Consider the following 12049-nt stretch of genomic DNA (forward strand, 5'->3'; position numbering starts at 1 on the left):
TGTGGTGCATACTGGCCCACTTCAAGCACTGATTGAAACCAAACCAAACCTGAGCATGTCTTAAAGGGATAGTCCACACCAAAATTAAAATATTATTTATTAATTACTTACCCCCATGTCCTTGCGAACCCATAAAAGCTTTGTTCGTCTTCAGAACACAATTTAAGATATTTTGGATGAAAATCGGGAACTTTGTGACTGTCTCATTGACTGCCAACTAAATTACTTTGTCAAGCTCCAGAAACGTCTGAAAGACATCGTTCTTGTGAAGTTTCGGTGTCTCTAAAGTTATAAGCAATGGTCAATCTAATCATAGCCTTTGGACTGCTTTTCCTGAGCAAATCTACTCAACCCTACACTGAGACTCCATTGATGTGCTTGAGCTGTTAGATGTTTTAGCATCCAAACTATTCCTAGAAAGTTCACATATAAGGCGCTTTCACACCACATAGATTTCGGGCCATTTTCCTGGTTATATTCACTCTGAACTCTGAAGCAGCGACAGCGATGTCTTTATTCACAGCATTTACAAACGTCAATAACTAATGAATGGAGGATGCTGTGATTGGAGCTGTTTTTCATGCGTCTAGGGTTTTGTGATAATCGAGATGGAATGTAAACACAATTTACATGATTACATGATTTTTATGACAACTTGCAGTGTTACCATACAGACTTGATTAAATAATGTACTGATTTTCTGTCTGAGTTATTTGAAAAGGTGGTATCCTCACAATAATATTCCTTCTTAGAGAAAAATGGTATATGTGAGGATTTCCAGTCAGGATTTAGACCGTATCATAGTACTGAGACTGCTCTCCTTAGAGTTACAAATGATCTGCTCTTATCATCTGATCGTGGTTGTATCTCTCTATTAGTTTTATTGGATCTTAGTGCTGAGTTCGACACTATTAACCACAACATTCTTTTGCATACACTAGAAAACTTTATTGGCATTAATGGAAATGCATTAGCATGGTTCAAATCGTACTTGACTGCCATCAATTCGTAGCAGTGAATGAAGATGTATCATATCGATCACAAGTGCAGTATGGAGTACCTCAAGGCTCAGTACTAGGGCCGCTACTCTTCACGCTTTATATGTTAACCTTGGGAGATATCATCAGGAAACACAGTGTTAGCTTTCACTGCTATGCTGATGATACTCAGCTCTATATTTCTTTGTGGCCCAGCGAAACATACCAATTTGAAAAACTAGCAGAATTCTTAGTCAATATTGTTGCGGTGGCTGCCCCAAATAAAATTTTATTTAATAAATGTAAATTTAATTAAAAATTTTCGGGCGCCAGACAAGCAAAACTTAACCTAAATATATATGTAGGCGTAATTAATTTCTGTTTCCCCATAAATAGCTCAAGCCACTGTTACACAACAAGAACAAAAAATATATTTTAATAAAACATCTTTTTCCTAAAAAAATTACATGAAGTTAAATTTTCACACCATTTGTATTTTTTTTTTTTTACGTTACTTCATATAACAAATGACCAACGAAATAGTGTAAACAGAAAGTAAGTAGATTGCTGTTCAAGTTCAATTCAAGATTTCATAAACGAGCACAAAATCACGAGAGTCCTTGATACACGAGTGTCTTAAAGACAAACAAAAAAAACTGGATGACAAGTAATTTCTTATTGCTAAATTTAAAAAAATTTCTAACCTGAAGGTTGCAGATTCAAGTCTCTGTCTCTCAGATTCAAGGAGGAGTGTGTTTCAGTGCTGTGTGTGTGCACTTGGATGGGTTAAATGCAGAGCACCAATTCCGAGTATGTTTTACCATACTTGGCAAAATGTCACGACTTTTGACTTTACAGTCCCGAATGTCAGCGAAAACCAAAATCAATTAGATGAGCCCCAGAGACAGATTCCAAGTGAAGTCCTTGTTTCCTAGACGGCCACCGAGGCAAGACCACAGGAACCAGTTGAGTCCTCTGCACAATGTTACTGTGCTGCAGCCTGGAATTGAACTACTGGTTTCATCTTGTCAAAGGAGATCTGGCCCCCACCTGATTCATTTTCTTCCCGATGTTTTTTCTCCATTCATTTTTAGGCATTCTAGGCACGTGCCTATGCTCACTCATCCAGGGGGCCCAAGTACAATGTATAAAAAGAAATTATACTGTGGGCTATCTAAAACAGTAGAAAAACCAAAACTCCAAAAGACACCTAGCAAATTAATATAACAAACAATAGGCTAAAGCAGTGGTTCCCAACCTTTTTCAACTCGCGGCCCACACAACCAAACACATATGTTTGCGCGGCCCACCTCAAAAAAAATTAACTGACCCCGCTATTGTTGGGTTAATAACATAGTACTCAGAAGCTAGATTTTAAACTGTATTTATTGAATAAACTAGGGCTGTGCGATATGAACAAAAAAAAAAAAAAAAACTATCGCGATTTTTTTTATCAATTTTGCAATTGTGACACACACCGATATGCTTTTACAGTCATAAATGCATTCAGGATTAATTTGAAACATAAGTCCAAAAGAAAACCAATCAGAGCTTTATCAAAAAGTTGTAACATCTCTAGAACAGACATAAGTCAAAATTATCACTATAGTGAAGATGTAAAAAAATGTAGAGACTTGTGGCAAAAAATAAAAAATCCTGTATACAGGGACTTTTTTTTCTTTTTTGCCATGCATTGTTCATAGAGCTCATTAATTGTAGCGGTGCCTCAGGTGTTTGCAGTGTGTATACAGTATGTGTATGCGGTCAGCAGTGAGAGCGCATAAGTATAACGCGAAAGCACATTAAAATAATGCACGAGTGCGAATCTCTCTGTTCGCACCAGATTTTTCTTTGCTCTGTCACAAAACCAGTCGTGCTTGCTCAGATACACGCTGCTTTGCGAGGAGAGAGTGTGCACACTTAAAACGTGTCTCCTCTCACTTAAACTGCATCCTGTTCACTAACAAATTCACTCTATGCTCATGTGTTAGACATGAATTATTTTCGCACGTTTTTATTTCTAGCCTTTTACCGCAGTGAGAACGCTCTGATCTGTCAACATTGGCTCAGAAAAAAGGCGCATCACAGACAGCATGTGAACCTGGAGTTAGGCATATGCCCAGACTCTGTTCTCGCGCTAGGCGCAATGCATTCTGATGGGATCGGATACGGGAGGTCAGGGCCACGGAAAATTGTGCTATAAAGCGATTTAGAAATCGCGCACGCTCAAATCGTGATTTTAGGACTTTTCTTTTAATCGCACAGCCCTAGAATGGACTGGAAATGAACAGAAGATACTTGGCGGCCCACCTGCAATACCACCGCGGCCCACTTTTTAGCTCTAAAATTATGTTTTTCAAATAGCAATAGAAGGTTTGGAGTAAGGTGCGTAAATTAGTTCAACACACTGGGTTTAATTTTATGACGACTGGGTGAAGGAGAAGCTGGAAACAATTGCGAGTATGAACAATCTTTAATGAAAACTAAAACAAAACAAACAAGAATATAAACAACACTGGGAAGATGACAATCCAAGATGGTGAAGGCGGTGAGTAATCCAGATGGTGGTGGAGAGTTGGCAGCAGGAGAGGATGGCACAGGAACTGCAGGGAATCGAGCCGAAGGTAAGTGGTGATGCTTGTGAAGGTGCGATGAGTGGATGAGTTTCTGGGGGAAGACATGGACATCCAAACGAAGAACAACACAGAAACAAAAAACAGTTACCAACATGAAACAACGCTCTCACAAACACAAGACGTGAGACAAGCCATTATATAGGGAGAGAGTGATGAGTGACAGCTGTTGCTGATGACAATTAACGGAGACGCCCACAAGCTAATCAGTGCAGACGCAAAACACACAGACTTCACCACAAAGTGCAAAACCCAGAGATCACGGTTTATCAACTGTGACAGTACCCCGCCCCCCCCGCCCTCTAAGAACGCCTCCACAAGTTCCCAGAAGGGCCTACCTGCTGATTGTAATCATCAATAAGGGAGTGATCCAATATGTCCCTAGTAGGTACCCAACTCCTCTCCTTTGGGACCGTAACCTTCCCAGTCCACCAGGAACTGGAATCCTCGCCCCCTCCGTCTCGAGTCCAGAATACAATTAACCGAATATGTCGGTTCCCCATCTACGAGACGCGGCGGCGGGGGAACCGCAGTAGACAGATTAATACGTGCATAAAACACGAGTTTAAGTTTGGACACATGAAAGGCGGGATGTATCCTCCTGTACGCTGGAGGTAGTTTGAGGTGGACTGTCACCGGACTTATGATCTTGGTGATAGTAAACGGGCCAATAAATTTGGGAGCTAACTTGTTAGATACGGATCGCAGAGGAATGTTATTGGTAGAATGCCACACTTTTTGAGCTCTGGCTCTGGTCCAGGTGCGGTGGCACCTCTGGACAAACGCGTGAGCGGAGGGGACCGTGACTTCAGATTCCAAACTGGGAAAAAACTTTGTGGCTGGTAACCTAAGCTGCACTGGAACGGAGAAAGGCGCGTGGCTGACACTGGTAATGAATTGTGGTCGTACTTCACCATAGAGAGTTGTTCGGTCCAGGAAGAAGGATTCTTGGAGACCAAACATCGCAACGTCCTCTCTAAATCTTGGTTGGCTCACTCAGACTGCCCGTTACTTTGGGGATGATAACCCGACAACAAGCTAACTGACGCTTCTAGCAATTTACAAAACTCTTTCCAAAATTTGGATATAAATTGAGATCCCCTGTCAGAAACCACGTCTATCGGGAGGCCATGAAGCCGAAAGACGTGATCTAGGAGAGTGACCACTGTTTACTTGGCTGTCGGTAATTTGGGCAAGGGAATGAAATGTTCCGCCTTCGAGAACCGGTCCACTACGGTAAAAACGACCGTCATGCCATTAGAGGGTGGGACGGCGGGAACAAAATCTAGTGCAATGTGGGACCAGGGTCTCGTAGGGACAGACAGCGGTTGAAGGAGCCCATCAGGAGGTCGGTTGGATGACTTACCACTGGCGCAAACTGAGCAAGCGCAAACAAAAATCGCGGACGTCACAAACCATAAGTGGCCACCAGAATCATTGTTTAACTAACCCATTAGTTCGACTTATCCCTGGATGACAAGCAACGTTAGAGCAGTGACCCCACTGAATGACTTCAGACCTTAACTCCTTCGGCACAAATGAACAATTTGGAGGACAACCGGGCGGAGGCGTTACCCCTTCTAAGGCCGTCTTGACCTTCGACTCGATCTCCCAAATGAGTGCTGAGACCACTACTTTCTCAGGTAAAATACATTTGGGAGTCACCAGGCGGGCGGAGGGATCAAAAAGACTTGATAAAGAATTGGGTTTGACATTTTTGGAACCCGGGCGGTACGATAAAGTAAAATCAAAGCGACCGAAAAAAGGTGCCCACCGAGCCTGCCTGGAATTGAGTCTTTTGGCAGTTCTAATGTATTCTAAAATCTTATGATCGGTCCAAACAATGAAAGGTACCCCTGAGCCTTCCAGCCAGTGACGCCACTCCTCTGTAGCCAATTTGACGGCCAACAATTCTCACTGTTAACAATGTCATAATTGCGTTCAGCAGGAGATAAACGATGGGAAAAAAACACGCAAGGATGTACGTTATCATCCGAGGCAGCACGTTGCCTACCACCACCTCTGATGCGTCGACCTCCACCACGAATTGCCGTGTGGGGTCAGGGGCCACAAGGATGGGAGCCGAAACGAAGCGGCTTTTGAGGTTAGTGAATGCAGTCTCAGCTGCGTCCGACCACCTGAACGGAGTACTGGGAGAGGTCAAGGCCATCAGAGGTGAGGCTAGTTGGCTGAAATTTCGAATAAAACGCAGATAGAAATTGGCGAACCCCAGAAACCACTGCAGGGCCTTCTGGGAATCTGGAGATCACAGCCTTAAATTTGTCAGGGTCCATACGTATTCCCTCGGACAAGACGATATACCCTAGGAAGGGAACAGACTGTGCATGGAGTACGCATTTCTCCACCTTGACAAAAAGACCATTCTCAAGTAACCTCTGGAGCACTCGTCTGACATGTTGAACGTGTTCCTGGAGAGATGAAGAAAAAAAAAATCAGTCTATCATCCAGGTAAACATATATAAACTGATCTACCATATCTCTCAACAAGTCATTAACGAGTGCTTGGAAAACTCCTGGAAAGTTGGAGAGCCCAAACGGCATCACCAAGTATTCAAAGTGCCCTCTGGGGGTATTAAAGGTGGTTTTCCATTCATCCCCCTTCCTGATGCGGACCAAATGATAAGCATTACGTAAATCCAATTTTGTGAATACGGATGCTCCCTGTAACCTTTCAAAAGCTGAAGACATAAATGGTAATGGATAGGTGTTCCTTATCGTAATGTCGTTCAGTTCTCGGTAATCAATACAAGGTCGCAGAGAACCATCCTTCTTACCCACAAAAAAGAATCCCGCCCCCCCCCCCCTATGGAAGAGGAAGGGCGGATGAACCCAGATGCCAAGGAATCAGAAATTGATTTCTCCATGGCCTCCCTCTCTGGAATAGAAAGAGAGTATAAATTGCCTTTAGGCGGAGACTTACCTGGCACTAAGTCGTATGGCACAGTCATAGGGACGATGTGGAGGAAGATAAGCAGCACGGGACTTACTGAACACCTCCTTCAGGCCCAGATACTCTGTGGGCACATTTGATAATACCATCTTCTGAAAGACAGAGACAGGGACAACAGGACAACCAGAAACCAGACAAGACTCATGACAACTTTCACTCCACAATGTGACTGTGTTGGAACCCCAATCCACTCGTGGATTATGTTTCATTAACCAGGGGTGACCTACGACAATGGGAGCTATGGGGGAGTCCATGAGAAAAAAGGATATGGTTTCACAATGATTGCCTGAAGTGAGCAGAGTGATGGGTTCAGTGTAGTGGGTGATGTGAGGCAGTTCCTGGAAGAGACACAGGCAGGACAGGAATGTTCAGGTGATGTGCAAGCAGTGAGTCGATGAAATTACCTTCGGCTCCGGACTCCAGAAGGGCATGACAGTCATGTGTGTGATTCTCCCACTGCAGTTTCACTGGAGAGAGAGTCAATGATACCATACCATACCAACTTTATTTGTTAAGCACTTTACAACAACCACAGTAGACCAAAGTGCTGTACAGAAAAATAAATAAAAATAAAATAGATAAAATAAACATATGTACCATTTATAACCACAGAATAAGAGCATTCAAAGTAACAAATTGAAACAAGTAAATAAAGTCGACCTCTTACTAGGTGTCAAAAGCCAAAGAGAAAAGATGGGTTTTAAGAAGGGTTTTAAAAACAGATAAAGAAGAGGCCTGCTTAACATGCAAAGGCAGATCATTCCACAGTTTAGGGGCAGACACAGCAAAGGCACGGTCCCCTCTGAGCTTACGCTTAGTTTTAGGCACAGTCAGGAGCAGCTGATCATCTGATCTGAGAGAGCGGACGGGTTTATAAGAGTGTAGAAGCTCAGAGAGGTATGGCGGAGCAAGACCATTTAGTGATTTAAAAGCAAATAACAGAATTTTAAAATGGATCCTAAATTGAATAGGCAGCCAGTGTAATGAAGCTAAAATAGGGGAAATGTGCTCATGTTTACGTGTGCCCGTTAAAAGACATGCTGCTGCATTTTGTATCAACTGAAACGGTTGATGGAGGACCCACTAACCCCCACATATAGTGAGTTACAGTAGTCCAGCCGTGTAGTTACAAAGGCGTGGATAACGGTTTCGAAATGTTGTCTTGACAGCATTGGTTTTATTTTGGCCAGCTGCCTTAAATGAAAGAAGCTTGATTTGACAACAGCTTTGATCTGACTGTCAAATTTAAGCTCAGGGTCCACTTTAACTCCTAGGTTTGTGATAATAGGTTTAATATAGGGTGCTAAGGAGCCCAGATCTACAGGCGGGGTCCCAGTGGTGCCTCCGAAAACCATCACTTCTGTTTTTTTATCATTAAAATTTAAAAAGTTCAGAGCCATCCAGGCCTTTATGTCGTCGAGACAATTGAGTAGTTGTCCAACAGAGTTATAATTTTTCTTTTTTAGAGGTACATAAATCTGACTGTCATCTGCATAACAGTGGAATGAAATGCCATACTCTCTAAGTATGGAACCAAGTGGAAGCAAATACAGAGAGAAAAGTAGAGGGCCGAGGACTGAGCCCTGTGGGACCCCACACAAGAGAGGACTAGAGGAGGATACAGAGTCACCTAAGCTAACACAAAAAGTCCGATCCGCTAAGTATGACCTAAACCACTCCAGTGCTATGCCACTGATGCCCACCCACTGCCTTAAACATGAAATCAATATTTCATGATCCACTGTGTCAAATGCAGCAGTTAGATCTAAAAGCACAAGGATAACACAGTCACCAGAGTCAGTAGCTAAAAAGATATCATTAAAAACTCTTAAAAGAGCAGTTTCGGTGCTGTGCAAGGTCTTAAAACCGGACTGGAAAACCTCTAGAATATTATGTTCTTCCAAAAAGGCCAATAGTTGACTGTACACAATCTTCTCCAAGATTTTTGAAAGGAAAGGCAATTTGGAAATAGGCCTGAAATTAGCAAGAACTGACGGATCTAGAGCAGGTTTTTTAATCAGAGGTTGAACTACTGCATGTTTTAAAATTTCAGGCACCACACCCGAGGTCAGACTACTATTTATAACTGCTAAAACAGATGGTCCTACAGTGGGGAAAACCTCCTTAAATAGTCGAGGGGGGACAGCATCATTTGGAGAACCCGAGGGCTTCAAATGACCAACAACCTCCTCTAAAGAGGAAAAAGTTACCGGCTCAAAATGATCAAAGACAGCCGAGCAGGGAACAGAGATTGAAGGGTCTGAAGCTGAAGGTACAATTTGAGACCTAATAGAAGTGACCTTATCAATAAAAAATCTAAGAAACTTTTCACACATAACAGGGGATGCTTCCATACAAGCATTCTGCGGAGCATTTAAAAGTGAGTCAATGGTGTTAAACAACACACGAGGCTTGTGACAATTTGCCAGAATAATATCTGAGAAATGTTTTCTTTTGGCATCTTTCACAGTTTCCTGGTAATGACGCCAGAAATCCCTTAACATTTGAAGAGACACCTGCAGTTTGTCCTTCTTCCACTTGCGCTCAGCTCTACGGCACTCACGTCTGGCAGCATGAGTCATGTCATTTAACCAGGGCTCAGATTTAGTTTTAGGCTGCCTGGATTTAAATGGAGCCACAGTGTCTAAAACAGTTTGGCAGGTGGAGTGAAACCTTGAGCAAAGCTCATCTGTATGCAATACAGACTCGGGAGTGATGGAGTTCTGACTGAACGCAACCGAGAACTGAACAGCAGTGGAAGGGTTAATCATGCGACATCGCCGTGCAGCAGCGCGAGGTTTAACTGAATGACAGGCAAGAGCAGTCTCAAATAATACAGGCATATGGTCAGAAAACACTGCGTCACATATCTCTAGATTAAGAACAGGCAAACCATATGATAAAACAAGATCAAGTGTGTGTCCATGTTCTTGTGTGGGTCCAGACACAGTTTGCACAAGATTAAAAGAATCAATGAGGTTTAAAAACCCCTTTGCCATTGGCTTATCAGGACAACACACATGAACATTAAAATCCCCAACAATAAGAACACGATCATATTTAGGCATGATTTCAGCCAGAAAATCTGAAAAATCATTTAAAAAGTCCTTATTGTACTTGGGGGGCCGATAGACCACCGCACACAGCACTGTGTGGGGGCGACCCACCTCAAATAAACTCAGTTCAAAGCTGCTGAAAGCGGATGACAGCAAAATCTGTTTACATTTATAATGACTCTTATATACAGTCGCTATTCCTCCTCCTCGGCCAGATGTTCGTGGGGAGTTAAAGTAGCGGCAATCTTGGTGTACAAAGTCAGTGAAAGCGCTAGACTCACCATCGCTCAACCAGGTCTCAGTTACACAGAGGAAATCCAATCCTCGGGACGTGAAAAAATCCTTTAATACAAAAGTCTTATTTGCTAGAGATCTAGCATTTACCAGCCCAAACCTGGCAGGAACCGGTGGGTCCGCGGCACTGGATGTTCGTGAAACCCGACACAGAGAGCGCAAGTTGCTGTGATTCACTCCGCGCCAGCGGAGACGAGGAGAGCAGGGGCCGCGGGGCTGGAACACCTCTTCCGAGCCGACGACAGGTACCAGCCAGGCGTCGACAGGGTCCAGCGAGCGTCGAGGTATAACGAGGCTAGGCATGACTCCAAACTCATTCCAAAAAGGCGTAGAACAACATGCAAGACGGGCCTTCCACCTCACCAGCCGACCGCTACGTTTTCCCCGGCGGCGGGTGCGCTTTCTTCGGCGCTTACTTCGAGAAGGTGGAGTCGGGACACACCAAAGGTGAGCCGGGAGCCTTGCCAGGAGGGGGGGTAAAGTTTCACGTCCACCATCATCCAATTTTACTATATTTCCAGCAGAAAATCGCAAATCCAGCAGTGTTTGACGATCGTACACCAGTAGAGAGTCGACATCGGAGGCAAAAAATAAAACAAACAGCAAAAACACACACAGCAATGACAGTGACAGACGATGTTGTTGAGGACTTCCCAGTGGGGATCCCACCCGATACTAGCCTCATTTTTACTACCAGGCTGGCTCTTTTACAGGAATAGATGGTATTTCCTGAGCCTCCGCAGTACAAACATAGTCCTTGGGACCTCCGCCACGCTCTCTCCCTCCGGGACAGCTGAGCTCTACCCACCTGCATGGGTTTGTGGTCGTCGACGGGACTCACCGCGTTCTCTCAACTTGACTGGCCCCTTTCCGGAGAGATGGGATGGCGTGTAGGACTGGTCTGTCTACCCAGATGATTAATCCGGGAATCAACTCGCAGGGCTAGGTCAATGAGACCGTTGAGTGTGGGAGGCAGCTCGAGGAGGTAGATCTCCTTCTGAACATGGTCGGCCAGCCCATGCAGGAATTGATCCCACTGCGAGGCGAGGCGAGGCGCAACACGGATGTTGGTTCTCCCACACCGCCGTCCCCCATAGTGCGGCCTTGCCGGAAAGTAGAGTCAGAGTGAACGCAGCCTTCGATTCTTCGGTGGAGCAGGTGCGGGGCTGTAAGGCAAAGTGCATGGAACACTTAAGGAAAGATCTGCAGAAGGTTGGCTCACTGGAATAGTTTTCTGGTGCCGGAAGTCGCAGCTCTGGCCGGAAGTGATCCTGGGGGGTCTCCCGGGGGACGGGGGGATGGGCGGCACAGGCAGATGGACGCAGTGGGAGAGGTGAGCTGGTGGATCTGCTGGGTGAGCTCGGACACCTGTGCCACCAGCGCTTGGATAGCGCGTCCGGTGGTAATGATGCTCTCCTGCTGCTGATCCATACGGTTGATGCTGTGGTGGATAAAGTCAGATAAAGAGGTGGTGCTCGCTGCTTCCATTTTGGTGAGAGCATTCTGTGACAACTGCGTGAAGAAGAAGCTGGAAACAATTGCTAGTATGAACAATATTTTATGAAAACAAAACAAACAAAAATACAAACAACGCTGGGAAGATGACAATCCAGATGGTGGTGGAGAGTTGACAGCAGGAGAGGATGGCACAGGAACTGCGGGGAATCGAGCCAAAGGTAAGTGGTGATGCTTGTGAAGGTGCGATGAGTGGATGAGGTTCCGGGGAAGACACGGACATCCAAACGCAGAACAACACAGAAACAAAGAACTGTTACGAACTGTTACCAACATGAAACAACGCTCTCACAAACACAAGACGTGAGACAAGCCATTACATAGGGAGAGAGTGATGAGTGACAGCTGTTGCTGATTACAATTAATGGAGACGCCCACAAGCTAATCAGTGCCGATGCAAAACACACAGACTTCACCACAAAGTGCAAAACCCAGAGATCACTGTTTACCAACCGTGACAAGTTTCAGAAACATTACCGATGTATTAAAGTAAAATATCTGAACAATGTCTTGAAGTGTGACTCTAGGCTGTTAAAATTTTTAGAGAAATAATGCACTGCCGAATATATTTATTCATTTAGCTGACGCTTTTATCCAAAGCGA

This window comes from Carassius gibelio, chromosome B2, assembly GCF_023724105.1.
Source record: "Carassius gibelio isolate Cgi1373 ecotype wild population from Czech Republic chromosome B2, carGib1.2-hapl.c, whole genome shotgun sequence".
NCBI lineage: Eukaryota > Metazoa > Chordata > Actinopteri > Cypriniformes > Cyprinidae > Carassius > Carassius gibelio.